We start from the raw sequence: 16804 nt of genomic DNA on the forward strand, positions 1-16804 counted from the left end.
GGCAGAAATTGTTGACCTGTCCTCAATTCTGCTCTATCTTCATGAAAGATCAAATAAAGGCTCTTGTGATACTGCATGGTTTGTACTGTTTTCCATGTGCTCCCAGATCTTTCAAGCAAGTAGCATGGTCAAGAAAGTTCTGTTTGAAAAGAAACAACATTTACTGTCATTGTTATAGAATTTGGGAGAAAAAACAAGAAGAAATCTGCACTGTTGACGCACTGGACAGAATGAATGAATCATAAAATATAACCTTTATTAAGTATGTATTAAAATTGGATAAATATTAATATTATTATCCCAAACTGCAGTGAAACATAAATGTTAAAATCACAGAACTAACATACATGTGCATAAGAAGAATAAAGAGATGTGAAAAAAAGGTTTAAAAAGCGTGTCCGTGTGTGATTATTTTTGAAGGCACAACCCTGGCGGGGTTGTTTATATAGATATATATGTTGCTAATAATCACTTTCTAGCGTAATGTTATTAAATAGCTGTTAGTATCTATGTCGTCAGGTACCACTGGGTCGTATCCTATATACTCCCTTCACTCAATAGGGGTTACCTCCCGGGAAGCCATCCCCATTGGCGAATTTGTGGGGGTGATTGAGTATAACCGGTAAGCTAACCTCCAATTTGTGGGGTGCTTAGGTAGATGGGGATCACTTATTTCTCTGTGTCCCCTAAGACTATATTCCTAAATTCAATACCACAGGGGGATAGCTTTCTATATCGGATAAGGAATCACTTGATAGGGAAATCTCTATGGATCATGGAAAGATCATATTTATTAATATCCAAACTAAAAAAATGATGAATAGCTTTAATTTAGCTGTTTAGATATAGTTAATTGGCGAGATATACCAACAGGTGCGGTTGCCTTAAGGAATATGGCAATTCCAATATAAATAGCAGCCCTCCTTCATATAATCAGCCAGATCTTATTAAATCTGGTCCAGATATAGCCGTTCAGATATACTTAATTGACAACATATATCAATCGGTGGGGTTGCCTTAAGGAATATAGCAATTCCAATTCTCATATAAATAGCAACCTTCCTTCATATATTCAGCCAGATCTTATTTAATCTGATCTAGGCGTAGGCAATAATGCTTTCCTTAGAGGTATAGCCACCTCAATTCTTATTAAGAAGCAAAGTGTCTGTCATAATGGTTTATCCAATTCATCTAAGAAATAATATATTCCATGTGTCAGAGATTCATTACTCTCTATTTACACTGTTAAAGAGTTAATTCTTATTATGTTACAGTGTAATGAAATTATCATATAGGGAGATGTGGCAATTCCATGTGCTATATATATAATAACCCTTAGTGGTCCAGATTCCACAATGAGGAATTTTCTTATAAACCGCTGAAACACACAGCTGTTTGACTGACTTCCAAATATATCTATCTCACTTTGTAACAGTCTTATGATAGAGAAACTGTTACATATTCGGTCACTTAGTTATCTAAAGGTAAACAGACTCAGTGTGAGGGTAATATAATATATCAAATGCGCTGTCAATAATCGTGGTAACTGGTGTAATAATGTGGTATATTGAGTATGCTAGTAAGGCATATAACTGCTCTCCAGCCTTTAAGTGTTACCAATCAATTTGTTACACTGTAAAGGATTTATGGTGTCCTGTTAGGACATGCAGCTGCTAGGCTGACTCAAAGATTTATCCATTTGTAACAATTATGTAACAGTTATATACATGTTACTGGTATTACATAGAAATAGTATGACACAGGCCAGCAGTCCCATGTGTCTAGATTCCACAATAGGAGATTTTCTTTGTCTTATAAACTGCTGGAACACACAGCTGCTAGACTGACTTCAAATATATATATTACTTTGTAACAGTCTTATAGTAAAGAGACTGTTACACACTGTCATTTAGTTATCTCAAGGTTAGCAGATTCTGTGTGAGGATAGTGTTCTGTTAGAACATGCAGCTGCTAGGCTGACTCATAGAAAATGTATCCATTTGTAACAAATGACACATACAGCATTAAATTAATATCTATAGCAGCCCATGTGACATCTCTACTCTTATCATAATTGTCTGGTTATTGCCAATCTGGACAGCAGGAGTGATATATATTCACTAGTCCCAATATCCCATCATATAAATATACCCACACTGATATACTTTCTTATCAAGAGTTATTAGTAGCTATCTGTATGCACTTTAGACATTGTAATTGCTAAGTGACATCATATCTAGTGTATTCCTTTCTTATAGCTCAGCTTCTATTCCCTATTAGTGGAGACTAACAGCTAACATCATAATCATATATTTTTGTTTTATAACATTTCACATGAGTCAAATACACGCGGACACGCCGTGCCCTACACATGTGTTTCACTGCATCTATGGCAACTTACATTAAAGCTAACAAGAAAGCACACTCGTTCTGTCTTTAAACTGATAAAAGAAACCCCAATAATATGGGGCATGCAAAAATTGAGATAAAACTCAGTTTTGCTCCTCTCCACGGAAATCTTTAATAAAAGGCGAAATATTTGTTAGTTCTGAAGAGAAACCAGAGCATGACCAAGATTCCACCTGTCGCCTGAGTGCCATGCCAGCAGTTCTCATTGAGCTCAAAGTGAGCACCCAATTTGAAAGAAAGAAAGCAGATTTCTCACCAGGCTTCCCCTAGCTATAAACATGGTTTGTACTCTTTTCCATGTGTTCCCAGATCTTTCAAGCAATTAGTATAGTCAAGAAAGTTCTGTTTGAAAAGAAACAAACATTTACTGTCATTTCTATGCAAATGAGCTTACATTAAAGCACACTTGTTCTATCTTTAAACAGATAAAATAAAACCCCAATAAGATGGGGCATGCAAAATTTGAGATAAAACTCAGTTTTGCTCCTCTCCACGGAAATCTTTAGTAAAAGGCGAAAGATTTGTTCGTTCTGAAGAGAAACCAGAGCATGACCAAGATTCCACCTGTCGCCTGAGTGCCATGCCAGCAGTCCTCATTCAGCTCAAAGTGAGCACCCAATTTGAAAGAAAGAAAGCAGATTTCTCACCAGGCTTCCCCTTGCTATAAGCATGGTTTGTACTCTTTTCCATGTGCTCCCAGATCTTTCAAGCAAGTAGCATGGTCAAGAAAGTTCTGTTTGAAAAGAAACAGACATTTACTATCATTGTTATACAAATAAACTTACATTAAAGCCAACAAGAAAGCACACTCGTTCTGTCTTTAAACTGATAAAAGAAACCCCAATAATATGGGGCATGCAAAAATTGAGATAAAACTCAGTTTTGCTCCTCTCCACGGAAATCTTTAATAAAAGGCGAAAGATTTGTTCATTCTGAAGAGAAACCAGAGCATGACCAAGATTCCACCTGTCGCCTGAGTGCCATGCCAGCAGTCCTCATTCAGATCAAAGTGAGCGCCCAATTTGAAAGAAAGCAGATTTCTCACCTGGCTTCTCCTTGCTATAAGCATGGTTTGTACTGTATTCCATGTGCTCCCAGATCTTTCAAGCAAGTAGCATGGTCAAGAAAGTTCTGTTTGAAAAGAAACAAACATTTACTGTAATTTCTATGCAAATGAGCTTTCATTAAAGCACACTCATTCTATCTTTAAACCGATAAAAGAAAATCCAAAAAGATGGGGCATGCAAAAATTGAGGTAAAACTCAGTTTTGCTCCTCTCCACGGAAATCTTTAGTAAAAGGCGAAAGATTTGTTCGTTCTGAAGAGAAACCAGAGCATGACCAAGATTTTCATCTGAAAATATGTGTTCTCCCTGCAGTTGTTGTCCCCAGATGAGAGTTCCCTTGTGCTGCCTCAGTTGAATCTCCTTTACTTGACAGAGATGTGCCTGAGCAGCGGCCCTCCCCAGCCCTATCCCAAATCATACTTATTTTGCATAGGAGATACCATGGTCATGAAGATTGTTCTCCCAGGGTGAGGTTCATTCATTGCATTCTGGGTATGCTGACCCCTGTGATTTCCCCAAATGTGGGAAACTCGACTGCATTATTTGTGGTAGTGGGGGACTGTGTTTGTGCTTTCCTCTGGTCAGCTCTGGTAAAAGTCAGATTTCTTTGTCTCAGATCTTCCTCTAGCCTTGTTCTTCTTTCGAGAGTTCCCTTGTGCTGCCTCAGTTGGATCTCCTTCACTTGACAGGGGGTGCCCGAGCAGCAATCCTCCACAGCTCTAGCCCAACTCCTACTTACCTGCCAGGTGAGATACTATGATCTTCACTGTTAGGGCAATCAGGATGTGGAATTCCCTGCCAGGGAAGGTGGTAATGGCGGACTCTGTAATTGGATTTAAAAAAGGAATGGATACATTTCTGAATGAAAAAGCTATCTAAGGTTATAATACTTAAAATATCAACATGGTTAATCCGGGGGTAACATGAGTTATAGTAGCTAACTAGTCATAAAACATTATTCAGCAAGTATGTAGAATCATCACAACTTAAAACAGGTTGAACACGATGGGCAATTTGCCTCTATTCAACCTCAAAAACTATGTTACTATATGTTACTATATTACTATGTTACTGTAGTATACAGAAAACCAAAATGCAATGAACAGTGATAGTGAGCACTGATGAGGATACTAGAACTGACACTGAGCAGCAAGATGCAGCACTGGACTATTAGTAATGTACTGTAGTATGCTGAGCACCACAATGCAGCACAAGACAATGAGCAGTGATACTGAGCACTGATGAGGATACTACTGAGAACTGACACTGAGCAGGAGAGACACACTACTAGTATTACTGAGCAGCAATAAGTAACCACTGATACTGAGCACTGATATTGAGATTTCCACTGAGAGAACATAGCCACGTCCATTCCGCTCTCTCTTCAAAGCACGAGTAAAAATGGCGGCAACAAGCAGCTCTTTATATGGAATCCGAATCTCGCGAGAATCCGACAGCGGGATGATGACATTTTCCCTTGTTCAGGTTTTCCGAGTCAGGCGGGAACAACCGAGCCTGCCTCGGACCAGTGTAAACAACGTGGAGTTCGTGGGGAATTCGGTTCTCGGAGAACCGAACCCGCTCCTCTCTACCTTATACCCATCAATTTTTTTATTTTCAATCTAAGCCCCTGCAGTTTTCTGTAAGCATCTGCTTCGCTATGATGATCAACAAGTCACAAGGGCAAACACTCAGGGCTTGAGGCGTAGATCTTAGGACCAGCTGCTACAAGCATGGCAGAGGTGTCACTATCACTGGTGACACCCAGAGAGGTGGCGAGGGAGATTGTAATGCAGTGCGCGCAGATAAGCAGCGCAATGGTAAAAAGGAGGCATGGTTTCATAGGTAGGGGCGTGGCCTGGTGGCCTGAATCTACATTTTGTTGCTCCGGGTGTCCCGGGGGTTGGGGGCTGCACCCGGGGACTAGTGTGTGAGCAGTGCTGGCTCCTGCACAGTGAAAGGGCATGGCCACCCAGCATGACGCCTCCCTTCTTGACCATGCTGTAATTGCAGTCGCACTGCAGTTCAGCGTGATCATAAAAAATGGTGTAGCCTCCTGCTGGTGCAGACTGTATGTGCGCGCAGGAAGCCGCCACCATTTTTGTGATCACAGCGGCTGAATGTGATGTCATACAGCCGCTGTGACCACGCCCCCTGTGTCTCCTCCGTTGCAGACCCCATTTTGAAGCCTTGCCCCCGCACCGCTCCATCCCTGACTTGGAAATGGAGTGTTGCTGACCCACCTATCCCCCCCCCGCCCCGATTGACAGGCAGAGGCGATCGCATTCTCTGCGGGGTGCCGCAGAAAATGCAGGCACATGCGTATGCTCTTAGCAATTTTTGCAGTTGGATCGCTTATTGTGATTGCAATCCAACCTGAATCAGGCCCTATTACCTATCACAATGCGCTGCGGGCAGTACAAAATTGGGTTAATATAGGAGAAAAACCCCCAGACCTGTGCTCCTTAACTGTACCTGGTGGCTAGTGGAGCGGCTGCCCAGTAATCAGTGTCCACGCCAGTGCGCACACGGTCCACCCCCTACGGCCACGCTCCCCTTCATCAGCGGCCTCGTGATCCGGAAGGGTGGTGTGTGTGTGACTGACCTTAGGATGAAACCGGACCCTCCGCTGCAGTGACCCAGCAACCAGGGCACGGGAGTATACAGCGCCGCTGGGAGTGATGAAGCTGCAGTAAAGATGTCTATTAGACCTAGCCTGCTGCAGCCCTTGTAGATTCTCATAAAACAAGTTCTTCTTTTCTTGTCAAAATTTATAGCTAAGAATAGGCTGCCTGAGGCAGGCCCCTGTTAAGTGGCCTGCTACTGAAGGCACCAACTACAAACTGAGCTCCCTGTTCATGGAAGCGGGGTTATAGAGGAGAATGCACTGAGCATCTTGGGAACAGTCAAAAGCTTTGAGCCGGTTGGTGCCTCAGATCAAGATCCTACTCTACACCCCAATGTGAATCCTTGTGGAGTCCAGTGTACCCCACAGAAGAAATTAATGTGTCACACCCATTGGCAGCAACCTTAGAATAGCTGCTGACGGGCACAATTGAGAAAGGAAGGGGGGGGGGACATTTGAATCCAGCACATAAATGCAATTCAAATATGTAATTTGTACCTTCCTATTTTAAAATATAATGGATGAACCTCACCCTGTGATAACAATCTTCATGATCAAGAGATCTCATATGCAAAATAAGTATGAGTTGGGATAGGGCTGGGGAGGGTGGCTGCTCGGGCAGCCCCTCCCCCGTCAAGTTAAGGAGATTCAACTGAGGAAGCACAAGGGAACTCTCGTCTGGGGACAACAACTGCAGGGAGACCACATCTTTTCAGATGAACATGGGAGGGCGGAAGGCTGCCTAATACTGAAGCACCATCAAATATCAAACCATATGCAACATCTAGTACAAGCCTTCCTGGGGGAAGGTCTGCAGCAGACGGATTTGCATACAGTGATGTTATTCAAGCAGTGGGCCAAAGTTGGCTGGAACCCTCATCTGCATATGAAAAGAGAAAAGGGGCGTGCAGGGCATGGCGGCCTTTTGCAGTGCTTGGATGACCCCTAGTTCTCATTAAACACCCCCACCCTCCTTTGGTGTGGGGCTCATGTTGGCCATGCCCCATCCCCTGAAGCATTCAAGCTGATTTCTTGCAGCAGCTGGGCACTGTAACAGCTCCAGAGCTGTTCTGTAAGGCAAGTAAAAGGGTGTGGGCCCTGCAGCACCACCTGTAGTTTGCATTGTGCGTTGGAAGGCACAAAGTAAGCAGACGGGAGGAGAAGTCAGGATAGTGCGCAAGGGCATCCTTTTCTCTTAGTCCGTAGAGGATGCTGGGGTCACATTAAGAACCATGGGGTATAGACGGGATCCGCAAGAGACATGGGCACTTTAAGACTATCAAAGGGTGTGAACTGGCTCCTCCCTCTATGCCCCTCCTCCAGACTCCAGTTATAGGAACTGTGCCCATGGAGACGGACATTTCGAGGAAAGGATTTATTGTTAAACTAAGGTGAGCATCTTACCAGCTCACACCTTAAGCATGCCGCAGAACGTGGCATTCAACAGAACACAAGCCAACGGCATGAACAATTGCAGCAAAAAGCTGACCAGAACCATAACACAACATGTGTATAACCACAAGTAATAACTGCAGACACAGTATGGACTGGGACGGGTGCCCAGCATCCTCTACAGACTAAGAGAAAAGGATTTACCGGTAGGTATTAAAATCCTATTTTCTCATACGACCTAGAGGATGCTGGGGTCACATTAAGAACCATGGGGTTATACCAAAGCTCTTGAACGGGTGGAAGAGTGCGTACGACTCTGCAGCACCGAATGACCCAACTTGAAGTTATCATCGGCCAAGGTATCAAACTTGTAAAACTTAGCAAAAGTGTTTACTAAATAGCTGCTCGGCAAAGTTGCAATGCCGAGACTCCCCGACCAGCTGCCCAGGATGAACCCACCTTTCTAGTAGAATGGGTCTTCACCTAATTCAGTAACGGCAATCCTGCCATGGAATGAGCATGCTGAATCTTACCACAGATCCAGCGCATAATGGTCTACATGGAAGCAGGACACCCAATCCTGTTGGGAGCATACAGGACAAACAGAGCCTCTGTTTTCCTAATCTGAACCGTTCTGGTGACATAAATTTTCAAAGTTCTGACCACAGCCAGAGACTTTGACTCAACGAAGGTGTCAGTGGCCAAAGGCACCATGTGGAAAGATGAACCACCTTCGGCAGAAATTGTTGACGTGTCCTCAATTCTGCTCTATCTTCATGAAAGATCAAATAAAGGCTCTTGTGATACTGCATGGTTTGTACTGTTTTCCATGTGCTCCCAGATCTTTCAAGCAAGTAGCATGGTCAAGAAAGTTCTGTTTGAAAAGAAACAAACATTTACTGTCATTGTTATGCAAATAAACTTACATTAAAGCTAACAAGAAAGCAAACTCGTTCTGTCTTTAAACTGATAAAAGAAACCCCAATAATATGGGCATACCTCCCAACTTTGTCTGCTCGCAAAGAGGGACACACGCGCGGCGAAGTCGCGCGCGCTCCCAAAAAGGGTGTGGCCTAAGTAAAAGGGGGCGTGGCTTCGCGGGAGGACCCGCGATCGCGAGTCACGCCCCCGTTTTCGGCACTGAGCGGGCATGCCCAGCGCTCTGTGAGCCGCTGGCATGCCACCTCTCCCTCTGACTTCAGTGAATAGACGCTGTGCGCATGCGCACAGCGTCTATTCACCGCTGCTCTGCTAAGCAGGGCAGCGACAGACAGAGCCTCCCAATTGTCCTCCCCACCGCGGGACACTGCGGCCCGCAGGTGGGACAGCGGGACAGTCCCCAAAAAACGGGACTGTCCCGCGAAAATCGGGACAGTTGGGAGGTATGATATGGGGCATGCAAAAATTGAGATAAAACTCAGTTTTGCTCCTCTCCACGGAAATCTTTAGTAAAAGGCGAAAGATTTGTTTGTTCTGAAGAGAAACCAGAGCATGACCAAGATTCCACCTGTCGCCTGAGTGCCATGCCAGCAGTCCTCATTCAGCTCAAAGTGAGCACCCAATTTGAAAGAAAGAAAGCAGATTTCTCACCAGGCTTCCCCTTGCTATAAACATGGTTTGTACTCTTTTCCATGTGCTCCCAGATCTTTCAAGCAATTAGTATGGTCAAGAAAGTTCTGCTTGAAAAGAAACAGACATTTATTGTCATTGTTATGCAAATAAACTTACATTAAAGCTAACAAGAAAGCACACTCGTTCTGTCTTTAAACTGATAAAAGAAACCCCAATAATATGGGGCATGCAAAAATTGAGATAAAATTCAGTTTTGCTCCTCTCCACGGATAATCTTTAATAAAAGGCGAAAGATTTGTTCGTTCTGAAGAGAAACCAGAGCATGACCAAGATTCCACCTGTCGCCTGAGTGCTGTGCCAGCAGTCCTCATTCAGATCAAAGTGAGTGCCCAATTTGAAAGAAAGCAGATTTCTCACCTGGCTTCTCCTTGCTATAAGCATGGTTTGTACTGTATTCCATGTGCTCCCAGATCTTTAAAGCAAGTAGCATGGTCAAGAAAGTTCTGTTTGAACATAAATAAACATTTACTGTCATTTCTATGCAAATGAGCTTACATTAAAGCACACTCATTCTATCTTTAAACCGGTAAAAGAAACCCCAAAAAGATGGGGCATGCAAAAATTGAGATAAAACTCGGTTTTGCGCCTCTCCACGGAAATCTTTAGTAAGAGGCGAAAGATTTGTTCGTTCTGAAGAGAAACCAGAGCATGACCAAGATTTTTATATGAAAATATGTGTTCTCCCTGCAGTTGTTGTCCCCAGATGAGAGTTCCCTTGTGCTGCCTCAGCTGAATCTCCTTTACTTGACAGAGATGTGCCTGAGCAGCGGCCCTCCCCAGCCCTATCCCAAATCATACTTATTTTGCATAGGCGATACCATGGTCATGAAGATTGTTCTCCCAGGGTGAGGTTCATTCATTGCATTCTGGGTATGCTGACCCCTGTGATTTCCCCAAATGTGGGAAACTCGACTGCATTATTTGTGGTAGTGGGGGACTGTGTTTGTGCTTTCCTCTGGTCAGCTCTGGTAAAAGTCAGATTTCTTTGTCTCAGATCTTCCTCTAGCCTTGTTCTTCTTTCGAGAGTTCCCTTGTGCTGCCTCAGTTGGATCTCTTTCACTTGACAGGGGGGTGCCCGAGTAGCGACCCTCCCCAGCTCTAGCCCAACTCCTACTTACCTGCCAGGTGAGATACTATGATCATGAAGGTGCTTCTCCCAGGGCAAGGCTCACCCATTGCACTCTGGGTGTGGTGCCCCTGCGATTTCCCCAAATGTGGGAAGCTTGACTGCATAATTTGTGTTTCCCCTGGTCGGCTCTCGTATAATTCAGATCTCTTTGTCTCAGGTCTCTCTCCAGCCTAGTTTGCTGTCTGTTTCCACTTCTTTTTTCATGAGCCCCTCCCTTTTATACCCTTGTGCACTATCCTGACTTCTCCTCTTGTCTGCTTACTTTGTGCCTTCCAATGCACAATGCAAACTACTGGTAGTGCTGCAGGGCCCACACCCTTTTACTTGCCGTACAGAGCAGCTCTGGAGCTGTTACAGTGCCCAGCTGCTGCAAGAAATCAGCTTGAATGCTTCAGGGGCTGGGGCATAGCCAACATGAGCCCCACACCGAAGGAGGGTGGAGGTGTTTAATGCGAACTAGGGGTCATCCAAGCGCCGCAAAAGGCCGCTATGCCCTGCACGCCCCTTTTCTCTTTTCATATGCAGACGAGGGTTGAAGCCAACTTTGACCCACTGCTTGGATGACATCACCGTATGCAAATCCATCTGCTGCAGGCCTTCCCCCAGGAATGCTTGCACTAGTTGTTGCATTTGGTTTGTTGTTTGGGGGTGCTTCATTATTAGGCAGCCTTCTGCCCTCCCATGTTCATCTGAAAATATGTGTTCTCCCTGCAGTTGTTGTCCCCAGATGAGAGTTCCCTTGTGCTGCCTCAGTTGAATCTCCTTTACTTGACAGAGATGTGCCTGAGCAGCGGCCCTCCCCAGCCCTATCCCAAATCATACTTATTTTGCATAGGAGATACCATGGTCATGAAGATTGTTCTCCCAGGGTGAGGTTCATTCATTGCATTCTGGGTATGCTGACCCCTGTGATTTCCCCAAATGTGGGAAACTCGACTGCATTATTTGTGGTAGTGGGGGACTGTGTTTGTGCTTTCCTCTGGTCAGCTCTGGTAAAAGTCAGATTTATTTGTCTCAGATCTTCCTCTAGCCTTGTTCTTCTTTCGAGAGTTCCCTTGTGCTGCCTCAGTTGAATCTCCTTCACTTGACAGGGGGGTACCCGAGCAGCGACCCTCCCCAGCTCTAGCCCAACTTCTACTTACCTGGCAGGTGAGATACTATGATCATGTAGGTGCTTCTCCCAGGGCAAGGCTCACCCATTGCACTCTGGGTGTGCTGCTCCTGCGATTTCCCCAAATGTGGGAAACTTGACTGCATAATTTGTGTTTCCCCTGGTCGGCTCTCGTATAATTCAGATCTCTTTGTCTCAGGTCTCTCTCCAGCCTAGTTTGCTGTCTGTTTCAACTTCTCTTTTCTTGAGCCGCTCCCTTCTATGCCCTTGCGCACTATCCTGACTTCTCCCGTCTGCTTACTTTGTGCCTTCCAATGCACAATGCAAACTACAGGTAGTGCTGCAGGGCCCACACCCTTTTACTTGCCGTTCAGAGCAGCTCTGGAGCTGTTACAGTGCCCAGCTGCTGCAAGAAATCAGCTTGAATGCTTCAGGGGCTGGGGCATAGCCAACATGAGCCCCACACCGAAGGAGGGTGGAGGTGTTTAATGCGAACTAGGGGTCATCCAAGCGCCGCAAAAGGCCGCCATGCCCTGCACGCCCCTTTTCTCTTTTCATATGCAGACGAGGGTTGAAGCCAACTTTGACCCACTGCTTGGATGACATCACCATATGCAAATCCATCTGCTGCAGGCCTTCCCCCAGGAATGCTTGTACTAGTTGTTGCATTTGGTTTGTTGTTTGGGGGTGCTTCAGTATTAGGCTGCCGTCTGCCCTCCCATGTTTATCTGAAAATATGTGTTCTCCCTGCAGTTGTTGTCCCCAGATGAGAGTTCCCTTGTGCTGCCTCAGTTGAATCTCCTTTACTTGACAGAGATGTGCCTGAGCAGCGGCCCTCCCCAGCCCTATCCCAAATCATACTTATTTTGCATAGGCGATACCATGGTCATGAAGATTGTTCTCCCAGGGTGAGGTTCATTCATTGCATTCTGGGTATGCTGACCCCTGTGATTTCCCCAAATGTGGGAAACTCAACTGCATTATTTGTGGTAGTGGGGGACTGTGTTTGTGCTTTCCTCTGGACAGCTCTGGTAAAAGTCAGATTTATTTGTCTCAGATCTTCCTCTAGCCTTGTTCTTCTTTCGAGAGTTCCCTTGTGCTGCCTCAGTTGGATCTCTTTCACTTGACAGGGGGGTGCCCGAGCAGCGACCCTCCCCAGCTCTAGCCCAACTCCTACTTACTTGCCAGGTGAGATACTATGATCATGAAGGTGCTTCTCCCAGGGCAAGGCTCACCCATTGCACTCTGGGTGTGGTGCCCCTGCGATTTCCCCAAATGTGGGAAGCTTGACTGCATAATTTGTGTTTCCCCTGGTCGGCTCTCGTATAATTCAGATCTCTTTGTCTCAGGTCTCTCTCCAGCCTAGTTTGCTGTCTGTTTCCACTTCTTTTTTCATGAGCCCCTCCCTTTTATACCCTTGTGCACTATCCTGACTTCTCCTCCTGTCTGCTTACTTTGTGCCTTCCAATGCACAATGCAAACTACAGGTAGTGCTGTAGGGCCCACACCCTTTTACTTGCCGTACAGAGCAGCTCTGGAGCTGTTACAGTGCCCAGCTACTGCAAGAAATCAGCTTGAATGCTTCAGGGGCTGGGGCACAGCCAACATGAGCCCCACACCGAAGGAGTGTGGAGGTGTTTAATGTGAACTAGGGGTCATCCAAGCGCCGCAAAAGGCCGCCATGCCCTGCACGCCCCTTTTCTCTTTTCATATGCAGACGAGGGTTGAAGCCAACTTTGACCCACTGCTTGGATGACATCACCGTATGCAAATCCATCTGCTGCAGGCCTTCCCCCAGGAATGCTTGCACTAGTTGTTGCATTTGGTTTGTTGTTTGGGGGTGCTTCAGTATTAGGCAGCCTTCTGCCCTCCCATGTTCATCTGAAAATATGTGTTCTCCCTGCAGTTGTTGTCCCCAGATGAGAGTTCCCTTGTGCTGCCTCAGTTGAATCTCCTTTACTTGACAGAGATGTGCCTGAGCAGCGGCCCTCCCCAGCCCTATCCCAAATCATACTTATTTTGCATAGGAGATACCATGGTCATGAAGATTGTTCTCCCAGGGTGAGGTTCATTCATTGCATTCTGGGTATGCTGACCCCTGTGATTTCCAAAATGTGGGAAACTCGACTGCATTATTTGTGGTAGTGGGGGACTGTGTTTGTGCTTTCCTCTGGTCAGCTCTGGTAAAAGTCAGATTTATTTGTCTCAGATCTTCCTCTAGCCTTGTTCTTCTTTCGAGAGTTTCCTTGTGCTGCCTCAGTTGGATCTCTTTCACTTGACAGAGGGGTGCCCGAGCAGCGACCCTCCCCAGCTCTAGCCCAACTCCTACTTACCTGCCAGGTGAGATACTATGATCATGAAGGTGCTTCTCCCAGGGCAAGGCTCACCCATTGCACTCTGATTTCCCCAAATGTGGGAAGCTTGACTGCATAATTTGTGTTTCCCCTGGTCGGCTCTCGTATAATTCAGATCTCTTTGTCTCAGGTCTCTCTCCAGCCTAGTTTGCTGTCTGTTTCCACTTCTTTTTTCATGAGCCCCTCCCTTTTATACCCTTGTGCACTATCCTGACTTCTCCTCCTGTCTGCTTACTTTGTGCCTTCCAATGCACAATGCAAACTACAGGTAGTGCTGCAGGGCCCACACCCTTTTACTTGCCGTACAGAGCAGCTCTGGAGCTGTTACAGTGCCCAGCTGCTGCAAGAAATCAGCTTGAATGCTTCAGGGGCTGGGGCATAGCCAACATGAGCCCCACACCGAAGGAGGGTGGAGGTGTTTAATGCGAACTAGGGGTCATCCAAGCGCCGCAAAAGGCCGCCATGCCCTGCACGCCCCTTTTCTCTTTTCATATGCAGACGAGGGTTGAAGCCAACTTTGACCCACTGCTTGGATGACATCACCGTATGCAAATCCATCTGCTGCAGGCCTTCCCCCAGGAATGCTTGCACTAGTTGTTGCATTTGGTTTGTTGTTTGGGGGTGCTTCAGTATTAGGCAGCCTTCTGCCCTCCCATGTTCATCTGAAAATATGTGTTCTCCCTGCAGTTGTTGTCCCCAGATGAGAGTTCCCTTGTGCTGCCTCAGTTGAATCTCCTTTACTTGACAGAGATGTGCCTGAGCAGCGGCCCTCCCCAGCCCTATCCCAAATCATACTTATTTTGCATAGGAGATACCATGGTCATGAAGATTGTTCTCCCACGGTGAGGTTCATTCATTGCATTCTGGGTATGCTGACCCCTGTGATTTCCCCAAATGTGGGAAACTCGACTGCTTTATTTGTGGTAGTGGGGGACTGTGTTTGTGCTTTCCTCTGGTCAGCTCTGGTAAAAGTCAGATTTCTTTGTCTCAGATCTTCCTTTAGCCTTGTTCTTCTTTCGAGAGTTCCCTTGTGCTGCCTCAGTTGGATCTCCTTCACTTGACAGGGGGGTACCCGAGCAGCGACCCTCCCCAGCTCTAGCCCAACTTCTACTTACCTGGCAGGTGAGATACTATGATCATGTAGGTGCTTCTCCCAGGGCAAGGCTCACCCATTGCACTCTGGGTGTGCTGCTCCTGCGATTTCCCCAAATGTGGGAAACTTGACTGCATAATTTGTGTTTCCCCTGGTCGGCTCTCGTATAATTCAGATCTCTTTGTCTCAGGTCTCTCTCCAGCCTAGTTTGCTGTCTGTTTCAACTTCTCTTTTCTTGAGCCGCTCCCTTCTATGCCCTTGCGCACTATCCTGACTTCTCCCGTCTGCTTACTTTGTGCCTTCCAATGCACAATGCAAACTACAGGTAGTGCTGCAGGGCCCACACCCTTTTACTTGCCGTTCAGAGCAGCTCTGGAGCTGTTACAGTGCCCAGCTGCTGCAATAAATCAGCTTGAATGCTTCAGGGGATGGGGCATGGCCAACATGAGCCCCACACCAAAGGAGGGTGGGGTGTTTAATGCGAACTAGGGGTCATCCAAGCACCGCAAAAGGCCGCCATGCCCTGCACGCCCCTTTTCTCTTTTCATATGCAGATGAGGGTTGAAGCCAACTTTGACCCACTGCTTGGATGACATCACCGTATGCAAATCCGTCTTCTGCAGAACTTCCCCCAGGAATGCTTGCACTAGTTGTTGCATTTGGTTTGTTGTTTGGGGGTGCTTCAGTATTAGGCAGCCTTCTGCCCTCCCATGTTCATCTGAAAATATGTGTTCTCCCTGCAGTTGTTGTCCCCAGATGAGAGTTCCCTTGTGCTGCCTCAGTTGAATCTCCTTTACTTGACAGAGATGTGCATGAGCAGCGGCCCTCCCCAGCCCTATCCCAAATCATACTTATTTTGCATAGGAGATACCATGGTCATGAAGATTACTCTCCCAGGGTGAGGTTCATTCATTGCATTCTGGGTATGCTGACCCCTGTGATTTCCCCAAATGTGGGAAACGCGACTGCTTTATTTGTTGGTAGTGGGGGACTGTGTTTGTGTTTTCCTCTGCTCTCTGGTAAAAGTCAGATTTCTTTGTTTCAGATCTTCCTCTAGCCTTGTTCTTCTTTCGAGAGTTTCCTTGTGCTGCCTCAGTTGGATCTCCTTCACTTGACAGGGGGGTGCCCGATCAGCGACCCTCCCCAGCTCTAGCCCAACTCCTACTTACCTGCCAGGTGAGATACTATGATCATGAAGGTGCTTCTCCCAGGGCAAGGCTCACCCATTGCACTCTGGGTGTGCTGCCCCTGCGATTTCCCCAAATGTGGGAAACTTGACTGCATAATTTGTGTTTCCCCTGGTCAGGTCTCGTATAATTCAGATCTCTTTGTCTCAGGTCTCTCTCCAGCCTAGTTTGCTGTCTGTTTCCACTTCTCTTTTCTTGAGCCGCTCCCTTCTATGCCCTTGCGCACTATCCTGACTTCTCCTCCTTTCTGCTTACTTTGTGCCTTCCAACGCACAATGCGAACTACAGGTAGTGCTGCAGGGCCCACACCCTTTTACTTGCCTTACAGAGCAGCTCTGGAGCTGTTACAGTGCCCAGCTGCTGCAAGAAATCAGCTTGAATGCTTCAGGGGCTGGGGCATAGCCAACATGAGCCCTACACCGAAGGAGGGTGGAGGTGTTTAATGCAAACTAGGGGTCAGCCAAGTGCCGCAAAAGGCCACCATGCCCTGCACGCCCCTTTTCTCTTTTCATATGCAGACGAGGGTTGAAGCCAACTTTGACCCACTGCTTGGATGACATCACCATATGCAAATCTATCTGCTGCAGGCCTTCCCCCAGGAATGCTTGCACTAGTTGTTGCATTTGGTTTGTTGTTTGGGGGTGCTTCAGTATTAGGCAGCCTTCTGCCCTCCCATGTTCATCTGAAAATATGTGTTCTCCCTGCAGTTGTTGTCCCCAGATGAGAGTTCCCTTGTGCTGCCTCAGTTGAATCTCCTTTACTTGACAGAGATGTGCCTGAGCAGCGGCCCTCCCCAGCCATATCC

At 46.3% G+C, this 16804-nt stretch overlaps 19 non-coding genes across 19 annotated transcripts; 12 read left to right on the forward strand and 7 right to left on the reverse strand.

The window, feature by feature from the left end:
- Nucleotides 1-2452: 2452 nt before the first annotated feature.
- On the reverse strand, nucleotides 2453-2568 carry LOC135010943 (U5 spliceosomal RNA). The gene has a single exon (XR_010210209.1). It is a non-coding gene; the product is annotated as a U5 spliceosomal RNA (small nuclear RNA).
- A 275-nt stretch (nucleotides 2569-2843) lies between these two features.
- Nucleotides 2844-2959, reverse strand: LOC135010894 (U5 spliceosomal RNA). The gene has a single exon (XR_010210160.1). It is a non-coding gene; the product is annotated as a U5 spliceosomal RNA (small nuclear RNA).
- A 286-nt stretch (nucleotides 2960-3245) lies between these two features.
- On the reverse strand, nucleotides 3246-3361 carry LOC135010924 (U5 spliceosomal RNA). The gene has a single exon (XR_010210190.1). It is a non-coding gene; the product is annotated as a U5 spliceosomal RNA (small nuclear RNA).
- Nucleotides 3362-3631: 270 nt separating this feature from the next.
- LOC135010922 (U5 spliceosomal RNA) lies at nucleotides 3632-3747 on the reverse strand. Its single transcript, XR_010210188.1, has one exon. It is a non-coding gene; the product is annotated as a U5 spliceosomal RNA (small nuclear RNA).
- A 144-nt stretch (nucleotides 3748-3891) lies between these two features.
- LOC135010774 (U1 spliceosomal RNA) lies at nucleotides 3892-4055 on the forward strand. Its single transcript, XR_010210066.1, has one exon. It is a non-coding gene; the product is annotated as a U1 spliceosomal RNA (small nuclear RNA).
- A 4818-nt stretch (nucleotides 4056-8873) lies between these two features.
- Nucleotides 8874-8986, reverse strand: LOC135010958 (U5 spliceosomal RNA). The gene has a single exon (XR_010210225.1). It is a non-coding gene; the product is annotated as a U5 spliceosomal RNA (small nuclear RNA).
- A 286-nt stretch (nucleotides 8987-9272) lies between these two features.
- On the reverse strand, nucleotides 9273-9389 carry LOC135010957 (U5 spliceosomal RNA). Its single transcript, XR_010210224.1, has one exon. It is a non-coding gene; the product is annotated as a U5 spliceosomal RNA (small nuclear RNA).
- A 270-nt stretch (nucleotides 9390-9659) lies between these two features.
- LOC135010926 (U5 spliceosomal RNA) lies at nucleotides 9660-9775 on the reverse strand. Its single transcript, XR_010210192.1, has one exon. It is a non-coding gene; the product is annotated as a U5 spliceosomal RNA (small nuclear RNA).
- Nucleotides 9776-9919: 144 nt separating this feature from the next.
- Nucleotides 9920-10083, forward strand: LOC135010620 (U1 spliceosomal RNA). Its single transcript, XR_010209916.1, has one exon. It is a non-coding gene; the product is annotated as a U1 spliceosomal RNA (small nuclear RNA).
- A 152-nt stretch (nucleotides 10084-10235) lies between these two features.
- On the forward strand, nucleotides 10236-10398 carry LOC135010838 (U1 spliceosomal RNA). Its single transcript, XR_010210124.1, has one exon. It is a non-coding gene; the product is annotated as a U1 spliceosomal RNA (small nuclear RNA).
- Nucleotides 10399-11072: 674 nt separating this feature from the next.
- Nucleotides 11073-11236, forward strand: LOC135010785 (U1 spliceosomal RNA). The gene has a single exon (XR_010210072.1). It is a non-coding gene; the product is annotated as a U1 spliceosomal RNA (small nuclear RNA).
- A 152-nt stretch (nucleotides 11237-11388) lies between these two features.
- LOC135010715 (U1 spliceosomal RNA) lies at nucleotides 11389-11551 on the forward strand. The gene has a single exon (XR_010210010.1). It is a non-coding gene; the product is annotated as a U1 spliceosomal RNA (small nuclear RNA).
- A 671-nt stretch (nucleotides 11552-12222) lies between these two features.
- On the forward strand, nucleotides 12223-12386 carry LOC135010972 (U1 spliceosomal RNA). Its single transcript, XR_010210238.1, has one exon. It is a non-coding gene; the product is annotated as a U1 spliceosomal RNA (small nuclear RNA).
- A 152-nt stretch (nucleotides 12387-12538) lies between these two features.
- Nucleotides 12539-12701, forward strand: LOC135010845 (U1 spliceosomal RNA). Its single transcript, XR_010210130.1, has one exon. It is a non-coding gene; the product is annotated as a U1 spliceosomal RNA (small nuclear RNA).
- A 674-nt stretch (nucleotides 12702-13375) lies between these two features.
- Nucleotides 13376-13538, forward strand: LOC135010633 (U1 spliceosomal RNA). Its single transcript, XR_010209929.1, has one exon. It is a non-coding gene; the product is annotated as a U1 spliceosomal RNA (small nuclear RNA).
- Nucleotides 13539-14510: 972 nt separating this feature from the next.
- LOC135010644 (U1 spliceosomal RNA) lies at nucleotides 14511-14674 on the forward strand. Its single transcript, XR_010209939.1, has one exon. It is a non-coding gene; the product is annotated as a U1 spliceosomal RNA (small nuclear RNA).
- Nucleotides 14675-14826: 152 nt separating this feature from the next.
- On the forward strand, nucleotides 14827-14989 carry LOC135010716 (U1 spliceosomal RNA). Its single transcript, XR_010210011.1, has one exon. It is a non-coding gene; the product is annotated as a U1 spliceosomal RNA (small nuclear RNA).
- A 670-nt stretch (nucleotides 14990-15659) lies between these two features.
- Nucleotides 15660-15824, forward strand: LOC135010759 (U1 spliceosomal RNA). Its single transcript, XR_010210052.1, has one exon. It is a non-coding gene; the product is annotated as a U1 spliceosomal RNA (small nuclear RNA).
- A 149-nt stretch (nucleotides 15825-15973) lies between these two features.
- LOC135010746 (U1 spliceosomal RNA) lies at nucleotides 15974-16136 on the forward strand. Its single transcript, XR_010210039.1, has one exon. It is a non-coding gene; the product is annotated as a U1 spliceosomal RNA (small nuclear RNA).
- The last annotated feature ends 668 nt before the right edge of the window (nucleotides 16137-16804 follow it).

This window comes from Pseudophryne corroboree, unplaced genomic scaffold, assembly GCF_028390025.1.
Source record: "Pseudophryne corroboree isolate aPseCor3 unplaced genomic scaffold, aPseCor3.hap2 scaffold_237, whole genome shotgun sequence".
Classification (NCBI taxonomy): domain Eukaryota; kingdom Metazoa; phylum Chordata; class Amphibia; order Anura; family Myobatrachidae; genus Pseudophryne; species Pseudophryne corroboree.